This window comes from Pavona decussata, unplaced genomic scaffold, assembly GCF_977016875.1.
Source record: "Pavona decussata unplaced genomic scaffold, jaPavDecu1.1 SCAFFOLD_85, whole genome shotgun sequence".
NCBI lineage: Eukaryota > Metazoa > Cnidaria > Anthozoa > Scleractinia > Agariciidae > Pavona > Pavona decussata.
In genome coordinates, this window is record NW_028145503.1 from 62,501 (window position 1) to 75,000 (window position 12,500).

A 12,500-nucleotide genomic window follows, 5' to 3' on the forward strand; every position below is an offset into this window, starting at 1 on the left:
GTGAATCGCTGGATAAAGTGTCCGAGGATGGGTTTGAATCGATAAGAGATGTCCCTCGAATTGATGACGATGAATTAATTTCAAGAGAAAGTCCGTTGAAGTCCCTTTTTGAGCTTGTTACCCTCTTACTGCAACTCTAGGCAGGGTCACTTACCAAAGAGGGCAAAAGTCTGAAAATTGGTGAAATGTTTCGTAGGTCTAGTTCAATGGGATTAACATGTGAATGTTTCATATTCTTTGGACTGATAACCCGAAGAAAGAATGATCTCTTTAATCTGTGTACAACAGTTCGAACAGGTGTTCATTCATTCGCCGTCAGTAGGGTTCAAGAAAGAAATTAAAAACGTCTTCTTGCGGTCCTCTTTCTTTTATCACCAATAAAGGTAATATCAGTTACTTTATGTAAAAAATAACTGTCCGTAAATATGAACCATTATCAAGCATTAACCACTTTTATTCTTATAATTACGTATGCAGACAATGTAACGACAGCGATCCACGTAAAATACTTGTACGCTTATCCGATCAGCTTGTTTCCCAGCTACGCTTGTTTACATAACATCACGATTTAAACAAGAGCATTTTGATGAGATTTACTGACTTATTTAACTGGAAGATTCATCGGATTATAAATTCTTATATGGCAGTCATAGTTTTATTTTATACGGTAAAGAGGTCCGTGAGGTGTTCAGAGGTTTTCGAGAAGACTTCCAGCTTCCACTTATAAGGCATCTCTTCCAACATCGCAAATGCAACGGGCAAATTTTCCTGGATGTTTGAAGGCATTGGCAGTGGGCCTGACGAAAGGAAAAAGATGGACAGTGATCATGAGTGTGGCTGCACGATGTGCAACTCTACCAATGTTAGACTAATTAAACACTACTTTGTGTCTTGAGAGGTGCATGCTTTGATTAACATCGTGAATTTGAAGCCTTCCTTTGGGTCTTAAGGGCCTAATGCGAACAGGGTAGAAAAAATTAGACACATAAGTTTGAAGGAAATTAATTAACGTTTTACTAAAGCACGCTACCAACACCGACCCAATTTCTACGGATCCCTCTCCCCTCCCCTCCCCCCTCCTCCCCCTCGCAGAATAGCACGCAACCAAAACGACAAACTGAACTGTGCAAAATCTGCATGCGCAATATGGCTTGAAATTAAACTGACGGCAGAGATTCATCCCCCTGAATGAATTCAAGGTTCCGTAAAGTGTGGATGGCTTTGATGAATTTTGTTCAAAACAGGCGGGAATTGATGTTGAGAGCGAATTGTTTAAAAGGGGATGAGCGAACTCGCGTTTGTTTTGAGGAACCAAGCTTTTAAATTAAGACTCTGGCTGACATTTTTGTGTTTTCTCCAGTCGACTTCAATCGTGACTTGCTCCGCTTCTTGCGCTCAAAACTGCACATGCCATCTTGCAAATTAACTGCATCTCAACAAACTCTCAACTAACTCCGACTATTCTCAACTAACTAGAATCTTGAATACCTACAATGATTTAGAAATCTTTGGGTTAAACGATGGAAGTAAACCTAAATATGCTTACACGGCCATACAATCCAATAACGGGTATCCAATGAAAACTCGGACAGAACAACAGTTTTAAAAAACAGAATGTTCAAATACAATCAGTGATGGGTCGGCAAGAACTCCCAAGCATGTCTATTTAGAAAACTAACTCTAATTAAAAGACCTAAATAATAAACCAACCAGACGACAACCTACAAAACGTTTATGTAGGATAACCTAAACTTTGAACTAAGTGCACCCAAGGGTTCATTTCGATGAATATCTGTTCGGAAGCGGCCTTAATAGTCTCAGAAATTGGGATTTAGCCGTAAAGAAATGAAAGCCACGATTTTGTTGGGCAAAATGTTTGCTCGTAGAGATGAAAAAATAAATTCCTTTCGTTGTCGAAGGGACAAATGTGACGTTGGCAATGCGAAAAAGGGTTAGCCTGGACTTTTCGTAAAACAAACAACAGCTAGTAAATTCGGGAAATCAATTTGAGTCTCCCAAACGTTCTTTAACTTAAAGTTGCAGTGTACAATCAGAGAGAACGAATCGAGTACGAAACTGAGATAAAAGAAGACAATAGCTTTGAGCTTCACTTTAGAGTAGGTAAAGATCTTAAAATAAGGGGCAGTGACTTGTTTGTGTAGCGAGAATTTTTTTCAAGCGTTGTTTTCTCAAACTTTACTTTTCACTTGGAGGAGACACTTTCAAGAGTTACAACTCAACACAGATTTGGCTGATTTCAGTCAAATTTGGCCAGATGCAAGAAAAATATATAGTCAAGAAAATCATGACGGGGAATTTGATATTTCTAAAAATTCTTTCCGAAGTCCTTGAAATCCATTTCCGTGCGTTAACTCCGCATGGTTTCTTGTTCAGTTTTGAAAATGTTCTGTAACTTTTGAACGCAATTGAATTAAGGAAAACTCCGACACGTTTTTTTAAGCTTTTGGGATCCTAAAGTGGAGAAAAAAAAAAACTGAAAATATAAAAACTGCATTGAGTCGGAACTCTTGAACGACGATCTTGAGCTTCAAGCTTAGGCTTTTGCGGAAAACCTGGGAATTTATTGTTTTGGAAAAGCAATTTAAGTTTTAATTTGATATAGGGTTTTTTGGGTATCTGTGATGTAACTGAGAGGCGCTTCATCCGTTAAACTGAAGCCACCCCTGAAGGTACACACTTCCCTTAAATTTTCAGCATCGGAGCAAAGTAATCTCTATTCCAATTACACAGATAATGTCTTTAAAAGATCGGCAGAAAGCGACCTGGGAACACAGCAAAAATTTGACGTATTTTGCTTGAATTAACGTAAGTTCTCGTTCGGTTCCCCTGCATGTTTGGATCAAGATCAACGTGACGGTCACGAGCTATTACGTCACACCACTAAAATAACTCAACCAAATAAGGAAATTCTATTTCCCAACTAACTATACACAGTTGGCACTCTGTTAATCTCGTACCCAGATCTTCTCATTCTTCGGTAGAGAACATCTGGTAAAATCCGTTTTCAAGTGTCAGGAATGTGACACACAGCAAACCTGCATATGCTCAACATTTGTAGCAAAAACACTTTGTTCAAGGATTGCCGAAGATGGATTTTCAAGATCATTTTATCTCTATAGATTTCCGGTAATATTTCACCCACCCTATGAAAAAAGATTAACGATTTTAAATTTCTGGGAAAGAAAAAAGCCGCCGCAAAAGTATTGTTGACAATGTTGGCCAAAGTGCTTGCGCTTTATTGCCAAGCAAAATTTTTCACGAAAATTTTAAGTTTTTTGACAGAGAGACGACGCTATGAAAAAATGTATGTTATAAGAACTTTTCGTAGTTTTAGGAAACTTTAAGTTAATTTAAATCGATACAAGAAAGACCTTTCACAGAAGGCCTGAAGTGTCAAGATAATTTGTTTGTAGGTCATGCGTCTAAGCGTGTGGAAAGCAAAGGAGTAAGAGGTTGACGCGACTTACATGGGATGATTTTCATTGACCAAGAAACTATAATCTTTCCTTTACCTTTGTCATCAGTTGATTCGGAATGCTCCTTCATCACTTGGAGTGGGGCCTTGTCCTGCGCAAAAGAAATATTGAAAATGTTATGAGAGGTAAATACTTGTCACGAGAAAAGAAGATGAACAGAGGAGACTTTTTGAACAGTTGAATGTATTTACATTAACAAACGTTATGTACCTCGCCTTTCATAGACATTGTAGCAAAACGCACGACTCGGCAGAAATCGTCAGTGTTGGTTGACTGTTTCACGCAAAAACACAACTGCTTGAACATTAAACGAAGCAAGAAAATGTATTTAGAAGTATGTGTACAGTGGTGAGATCAAATTTCGTGTTATTTGTCATGTCATGAGACACACTGTCACAATTAATTTGCTTGTGATGTTGTGATCAGTACGTCTATTTCAAATGCCCAGAACATGATCACAGTTTCTTTTAGATTGACCCAAATTAAGTAACCCTCTTAGCCGTAACAGTGATCAGCATCAAATTTCTCCTTGTAATATCACTGGTTTTTTCCACCCCCCAGGTCATTTGAATTAAGGATATGATCACCTAAGGGGAATTTCTTGATATTTAACTTCTCCCTAGTAATTTCCTAAGTATGGGGACACTATAGGAGAATTTGTTCTTTAATATTAGGGCTTCAAGGATTAAGTTCGCCCAATTGCATGCTCAAACGTTTATTTTCGTTCGAACTAAATCGTACCATAAAATAAACACCAAACCGCCAAGAAACATGTGATAAGAACACAAGAAAAGTTTGATACCTTTTTGAAACGTTTTTGTCCTTTGGTGAAAAAAGAGCAGCCTTCAAACTCCTACACCAAGTTTGACGAATGTTTAAATTTGGTGTTATATATTACGTCATGAAACTTTTAGTGACTATTTCACGTTGGTTTTCTGGCTCAGGACAAAAATAAAATTCGAATATAATAATGTTTTAAAATAGTCGCGAGGTCTGACATTTCAACTGATTTACTTTAAATTGTTATCACGTTATACCAAGTATTTATTGTCGCCTATCTAGATAAGACACCATGTGAACATTCTACATGTCACTGGGAGCGAGAAAACTTGACTCACCACTAGAAAACATTGCCATTTGATGTTGAATTTAGTGCTACGTCGCAAATGTTCCCTGACCTCAAATGATCACCAATTATTGTGTCACTCAACACATTGTGACACTTGCCAAATATGGTCATGGATTGGTGCAATGAATATTCGTCGTCCGGCATGAGTCAACAGGTCTCCAGCGATATAGGTAATTTCGTGTGTCGGGGAGAAAAATGGCAAAATAAAGATCGCCCGGCTCTAGCTTTTCTGCAATAGAGCTCTGCTTTGTTATCAATGAATTGAATAATAAAACAATTATCCTGCTCAGTATTGCGGAATTTCCCCTGTTTTTGGCCAACTCGGCCGCTAATTATCAGATAAAATTCCGCGTGATTTGGCAGTATAATTATTAATTAGACGCATGGCCAAATTTGCATTGTTCAGGTGATGGACTTTGAATTTCCAACGACTTGACGCCATTCCTATGATAAGAAGAAACTAAGTGTGTTTTGGAAAATATATTTCAGAGTAGTTAAGGGGAATTCAGATAGTATCTGCACTGAACTAAAGCCTCGGCAAAACGTTCATACATTGCACGTTGTAAAACGCATCCACTATGTGTTGTCCAGCAATTATGAGATATGCTAATGAATGCTTTAACTTTTTTGAAAAACCTATTGCTACGTAATTAAAGGTTTTTCCTTCCACAGCGCGCTCATTCATTGGCTAGTTCATGGTCACATGTATAGTAGCACGATGGTGGAGGGTCCAACCATTTACACTGAACATCCGGAAACAGTGCCAATGATACGGGTTTTCCCCATGAAAGCGTTACGCCTTGTCCGATTGTTAAGTAACTGAAGGGATTTTCCCTCCACAGCGCGCGCATTCATTGGCTAGTTCATGGTCACGTGTACAATAGCTCGAGGATAGAGAGTTTAACCATTTACACTGAACATCCGGATGGAATGGAACACTGCCAATTTTAAAATTTAGTTATGTTGCAGCTCATTTAATTAAAATGTTTCTAAACCAAATACAGGAAGAAAACTCTTATTCACCTCCTAAGTAATGATTATAAACAAAAGTTTGCTCACTGCTTGGAATAAAGTTTCCAAATTGTAAAACAACGTAAATCGACTTCTGGTTGCCGTCCGTCATGGCCTGCACCGCATGGCCTACCCCATGGCCTACCCCACGTTTTGTCCACACCCATTCGAACAGGTGTTCATTTATTCGCCGTCAGTAAGGTTCAAACAAGAAATTAAAAACGTTAAGTTTTCTTGCGGTCTTCTTTCTTTTATCACAAGTAAGGCTTATATCAGTTACCGTTATGTAAAAATTAACTTTCAGTAAATTTGAACCACTACAAAGCATTAACCACTTTTATTTTTACGTATGCAGACAATCTCACGACAGAGTTTCACATAAAATACTTGTACGATTATCCGATCAGCTTGTTTCCTAGTTTACATAACAACACGATTTAAACAAGAGTAATTTCGATGAGATTTACTGACTTATTTTACTGGAACATTTAACGAAATTTAAACTCTGATAGGGCAGTCATAATTTTACGTTATCCATGTAACATTTCTTATGCTCCTGCCTCCGTGAGTGAAGTGGTTTGAGTGAAAACTCCCGACTTCAACTTATCAGGCACCTTGTCCAGCATGGCAAATGCAACAGGCAAATTTTCCATGATGTTTGAAGGCATTGGCTGTGGGCCTGACGAAAGCAAAAGAATGGACAGTGATCATGAGTGTGCTGCATTGATTTCTTAACTTTAATATCATGATATGTAACTCTACTAATCATTGTCCTGTTAGACTAATTAAACACTACTTTGTGTCTTGAGAAGTGCTTTAATTAACATCTTGAATTTGAAGACTTTCTGTTGGTCTTAAGGGCCTAATGTCAACAGGGTAGAAAAAAATTAAACACTTTGGTGTGAAGGAAGTTAACGGTTACTGAAGCACGCTACAAACATCAACCCAATTTCCTCTTCCCCTCCCCTCCTTTCACCCTTGCAGCAGTACGAAATCTGCCTGCCCAATATGGTTTGAAATTAAACTGACAGAGATGTATCTCCCTGAATGAATTCACAGTTCCGTAAAATGTGGATGGCTTTGATGAATTGTGTTCAAAACAGGCGGCAATTCATGTTGCGAGCGAGTCGTTTAAAAGGGGATGAGCGAACTCGCGTTTGTTTTGAGGTACCAAGCTGTTAAGACTCTGGCTGACATTTTTGTGTTTTCTCCAGTCGACTTCAATCTTGACTTACTCCACTTCTAGCGCTCAAAACTGCACATGCTATCTTACAGCTTAACTGCATCTCAACAAACTCTCAACTAACTCCGATTATTCTCAACTGGCTAGAATCTTGAATATTTACATTGATTTAGAAATCTTTGGGTTAAACGATGGAAGTAAACCTAAATATGCTTACACGGCCATACAATCCAATAACGGGTATCCGATGAAAATTCGGAAATAACAACAGTTTTAAAAAAAAGAATGTTCAAATACAATGATGTAAGCCAATGGGTTTCAAGCAGTTTAAGGTCTGGGTCAAGGGCGTTTAATAGGAAAAATGGTTTATCCTAGATAACTTTAACAAATTGAATGACACTCAGCTGTAATTTGGCAGATAAAAAGGTCTTATCATTCTTAAAATCTCAAGGCATAATAAGTAGTGTTCTAGATCAACGTGACATGTCACGTGATCGTTTTCGTGAAAAAAGCAAAGATTTGACAGGTAGGCGACGGTTTTAAGAGAAAACATCAAAGAAAAACGCGTTTCTAATAAAGATCTAAATTACTTCACGTTTGGAATGATCGTCCATGATTCTCCAGGAAAAATTTGTCTGGACAAAGGTCAGAAACATTAATTCAGTTATATATATATAGAAAATTTGCCACCGTATCGCCGATTGTTTTGGTCACATGATATGCTACGTGATCAAAATTATACTTTAAGGCAAAAGAAAACATCGAGTTTTATATTCAAGGAAAATTTCATCTTGTTCTAGGCAGACAAACCGAAGATATAGAGGATCACTCATAATTTCTGAACACCCTTCAAACTCAGGCCTTAAACTGCTTGAGGTTGGCAAGAACTCCCAAGCATGTCTATTTTGAGAACTAACGCTAATTAAAAGACCTAAACAAACAGACAACAACCTACAAAACGCGCGTTTATGTAGGATAACCTATGCTTTGAATTAAGTGCACCCAAGGGTTCATTTCGGTGAATATCTGTTTGGAAGCGGCCTTAATTCCCTCAGAAATTGGGATTTAGCCGTAAAGAAATGAAATCCACAGTTTTGTTCGGCAAAATGTTTGCTCGTATCGATGGCAACCTAGTTCCTTTCGTTTTCCAAGGGGCAAGTAGGGGCAAATGTGTAGTTAAAAATGCCAAAAATGGTTAGCCTGGACTAATAAACGTTATCAGATCACTGAATCTTGTGTTCAGGTGCGTAAAACTAGCAAGTCTCCGTAAGCGGAAACAAAACAAATCATGTCCTATGTCTTGATTTTTTCTCACGTCGGCCATCACTATAAGATAACTGATAAAGGAAAAGTCGCCGGTTTTGCTTGTAGCGTTTTCACAATTACAACGACTTACTGTATTAGCGTAATTTGCAAAGCGTTTAACGGAGTGTACTCTTTTAAACGGTTCCGTTTTAACGTTTTCTTCCAATCGATACTTGTTTCCTATTTCTAGCATTAACGTTTTGGAGCGTTCATTCAAAAGCAAATTTTCACCCGAACTTTCGATAAGCAGTTGAAACTTCGCTATCTTCGCTATCCGGCTTTTTGAAGAGTGGCAAGAATTTTCGTTTTCACTGAGACAATACATGCGGTTGCATTGGTTCCCCGACAATTCGTTAGCGCTTTGTGCTGATAATTTTGCTCGCCACAGGCGCTTCTGCCTCGGCCCAACTTACAGCTTTCCTTGATGAGGTCGACTTCAGTCCTTATTTTACGAGCAAAACTGTGAGAAAATTTTCACAGGAGGTGACCGGAAGAAAAAGTGGCTTCCAAAATGATTGGCTAATTTTTTGGCGTTATGAAGTGGTATTTACTTACTAGGCGTTATAGGCGTTATGGGGCAGTACTTAGTTGTGTAGCGAGAATATTTTTGAAGCGCTGTTTTCTCAAACTTTTATTTTCGCATGGAGGAGATACTTTCAAGACCTACAACTCAACAATGATTTGGCCGCTTTCAATCAAATTTGGCCAGAGGCTAGAAAAATATTTAATCAACAAAAACCTGTCGATGAATTCAATAATTCCAAAACTTCTTTCCTTGCAAAGCCATTTTCGTGCGTTAATTCCGCATGGTTTCTCGAAGAGTTTCGAAAATGTTTTGTAACTTTTGAACGCAATTGAATTAACGAAAATCTTGACACAATTTTTTAAGCATGCTTCTAGGTTCCTGGCGTGGAGAAAGGAAAAAAAAAACTTACAAAATATAAAAACTGCATTGAGTCGAAACTCTTGAACGACGATCTGGACCTTCAAGTTTCGACTTTTGCCGAATTTGCTTGGAAAAGAAATGACAGCTTTAATTTGATATAGGGTTATGGGTATCTGTGATGTAACTGAGAGGCGCTTGATCCGTTAAACTGAAGCCACCCCTGAAGGTACACACTTCCCTTAAATTTTCAGCATCGGAGCAAAGTAATCACTATTCCAATTACACAAATATGTCTTTAAAAGATCGGCAGAAAGCGACCTGGGAACACAGGAAAATTTGACGTATTTTACTTGAATTAATTAACGTAAGTTCTCTTTCGGTTCTCCTGCATGCTTGGGTCACAAGATCAACATGACGGTCACAAGCTATTACATTACACCCCTACAATAACTCAACCAAATAAGGAAATTCAATTTCCCAACTAACTTTACACAGTGGGCACTCGGTTAATCTCGTACCCAGATCTTCTCATTCTTCGGTAGAGAACATCTGGTAAAATCCGTTTCATGTGTCAGGAATGTGACACACAGCAAAGCTGCATATGGTCAACATTTGTAGCAAAAACTGACTTTGTCTTATAATTGCCGAAGATGGATTTTCAAGATCATTTTAATGCTATAGATTCAGGGGTGAGCTACCTGTACGCACATACGCACGTGCGTACCTGAAAAAATCGAAAATAAAATAAAATGAATAAAAAGCAAATAAATAAAACATAATAATTCGATAAAAAACACAATTTTAATCAATTCAAGTCACTTAACTCAGCTTGCGCCTTTAGATAATTTTTATAAAGCAACGGAGTGTGTTTTTTCACAAACAAATGTCGGTTTCCACAGAGAAGCAACGTGATTAAAATTAATTATTTTAGGAAATCTCCAAGACCTGACGGAAAATGATGTGGAAGACATCTATAACCACTATGCCGGAAGACGTGCTGATGCATATGTCCCTTGATGAATTTAAATGAGAAGTGACTAGGTGGCGTTATAAGGGGTTGTTGGTTGAAGATGGCATTCCGGAGACCTTGGTGGAAACGCTGGACTTTTCTATCCCAGAATTGTACCCTGGAATTGCTGTAGCAGTCAAGACGCTTCTCACATACCCTGTGTCTGCGTGTGCTGCAGGGCGGAGTTTGAGTAGCATGAAGAGGCTTAAGACGCCACTTCGGAGTGCTATGTCTGATGTGAGGTTACTTTATCCTCGCTATCTGTAATCCATATTCACAAACATAAGGAAACAGACCTAACTGAGGTTATTTCTGTCTTTGCTGGAAGGAAAGACAGACGACATTTGTAACGCTTAACCGTTATATCCCTTATGCCTTTATGAAAGCTAAAGTCAGATCTACAGTTATATTAATTTACAGTGCCTCAGGTTTTTTGCTCTTCCCCGGTTGGCGTTGTAGATCCAGACATGTACACTTTGATTGTTTATTTGTATATTTATACTGGGTTAGTGCGTTCTTAATGCTGCTCAAAAACAATGATGTGGCCCACGGTGGCAAAAAGTGCTCATTTGTGAATAAAATCCTGAGATACCGGTAGCTTGTTGGCTTAATGAATGAAGGAATCAAAGTACTTCAATGAACCCAAGGAAGCAGCAAAGAATTTGACGACGTAGTTCCCATTTCATATCACGCTTACACGTGAAAAAAAAATTGAGGGGGAGGGGGCGGTGGAGTGGGATTTGGAAAATTGTGCGTACCTCTGGAAAAATTCTGGCTACGCCCCTGAGATTTCCGGTAATCAGTATTTCACCAACCGTATGAAAAAAGATTAACGATTTTAAATTTCTGGGAAAGAAGAAAGCCGCCGCAAAAGTATTGTTGACAATGTTGGCCAAAGTGCTTGCATGCACTTTATTAGCAAGCAAAATTTTTCACAAAACTTAAAATTTTTTTTACGAGAGAGACGACACTATAAAAAATGTATGTTATAAGAACTTGTTGTAGTTTAGTGAAACTTTAAGTTTAAATCGATACAAGAAACACCTTTCACAGAAGGACTGAAGTGTCAAGATAATTTGTTTGTCAGTCATGCGTCTAGGCGTGTGGAAAGCAAAGGAGTAAGAGGTTGACGTGACTTACATCGGATGATTTTCATTGACCAATCACATTGGAGAACCAATGTACCAGAGATGTTTTTTCCGAAGACAAACATCCGGACACGAGAATAGATAGTGACTAAGAAGATGCCTGTGTCGCTTGAGTTCTGTACATGTTTTGCGGCTATGGTGACTTCATAAATGTTTCTTACAGGGTGTCACCTATTTACAGTGTCCCTTTGAACAGCCAAAGAACATATTTGTACAGACGTGAACGTCAAAATAATGGCTTAATTTTGTTACCAATAACCCTATTAGTGCACAGAAACTAGTATCATTCATTATTGGGTGCTGATGGTTAGGATGAAAATGGATTGCAACTTGAAAAAATTAAACAGTGCTCTTAAGTCCCTCTTATGTATCTTGGAAAAATTTCGAAAACCTTTTTAAAGTTTATTCTTGTGCAGAGAATTTATTAATGCTTTTTGGCCCCCGCTGCTGCAAGAGCAAATCGTGTTTCAGTTTCGACAGACTAGATACAGCAAAATCTACGGGATAGTGCCCTTTTAAGGCCCGTTTAGTTACCAGGAATGGCTTTAATTTGTGAGTTGCTCTTCAGGGCCAACAACGTTGTGTTCATTGCGGGATAAGAAAGGTATAGTCGTGAAACCAACAGAACAAGAGACCAAATGCAAACTAAAGAAAAAGCGCGGATATCCACAGAAAAAAAATTGACAGTCTTAAAAATGAAGTGTTAGGGAGAAGGCTCCATTTAGTGTATTCACCTTTCAGGACGTAACCGTATACTAAATATCGATGATTTGAGAATTATTGGCTTTCAACTAACGATATTTTTGGTCCGCTTAATTTCGGGATACAACTTAGCTATTGCTCTGGCATGGCTGGCGAACACTTCTATTCCTATTTTTTCTCTTTATTCCTACTTATGTAATCAGTCGAGAAAACCAGTCAGGAATATTCAAGAGAAATATTTCCAATATGTTTTCTTTTATTATTTTTGGTCACGTCAATTTTCGATGGGCCGTACTTTGATCTGTTTAGATTCATTAGTTGAAATGTCAGGTCGTAGAAATTTTAGGAAAAAGAGACCATTCTCCCTGAACCGAATAAGTTGCCGTCGGTTTTTCTAAGCATCCTGGAGTTTAAAATTGTTTTTTAAACCACGTTTTTCGTCCTTGACGAAAAAGAACTTTTTTCCCATGCTACTTTCCTTTAAGGTACAAAAATGCCCAGGCCATGAAGTCAAGTTTTTCTTCACTGTACAATCAAAATTTTCAAAGCGATTCATTTCCGATAAGAAACTATAATATTTCTTTTACCTTTGTCATCAGTTGATTCGGAATGCTCCGCCTTCTCTTGTAG

At 38.2% G+C, this 12,500-nt stretch overlaps 2 long non-coding RNA genes across 2 annotated transcripts in view; both read right to left on the bottom strand.

The window, feature by feature from the left end:
• Positions 1–433: 433 nt before the first annotated feature.
• Positions 434–3,824, bottom strand: LOC146475106 (uncharacterized). Its single transcript, XR_014865939.1, has 3 exons — positions 3,708–3,824; positions 3,534–3,588; positions 434–797 (listed from the first exon to the last, which is right to left on the bottom strand). It is a non-coding gene; the product is annotated as an uncharacterized LOC146475106 (long non-coding RNA).
• Positions 3,825–5,959: 2,135 nt separating this feature from the next.
• The window catches only part of LOC146475107 (uncharacterized), a 6,778-nt gene continuing 237 nt past the window's right edge, over positions 5,960–12,500 (bottom strand). Inside the window, exons 2-3 of the long non-coding RNA XR_014865941.1 lie at positions 12,458–12,500; positions 5,960–6,316 (exon numbers count right to left, since the gene is read on the bottom strand). The exon at positions 12,458–12,500 is cut by the window's right edge and continues 12 nt beyond it. This is a non-coding gene — a long non-coding RNA (uncharacterized LOC146475107). The remainder of the gene's footprint in view (positions 6,317–12,457) is intronic.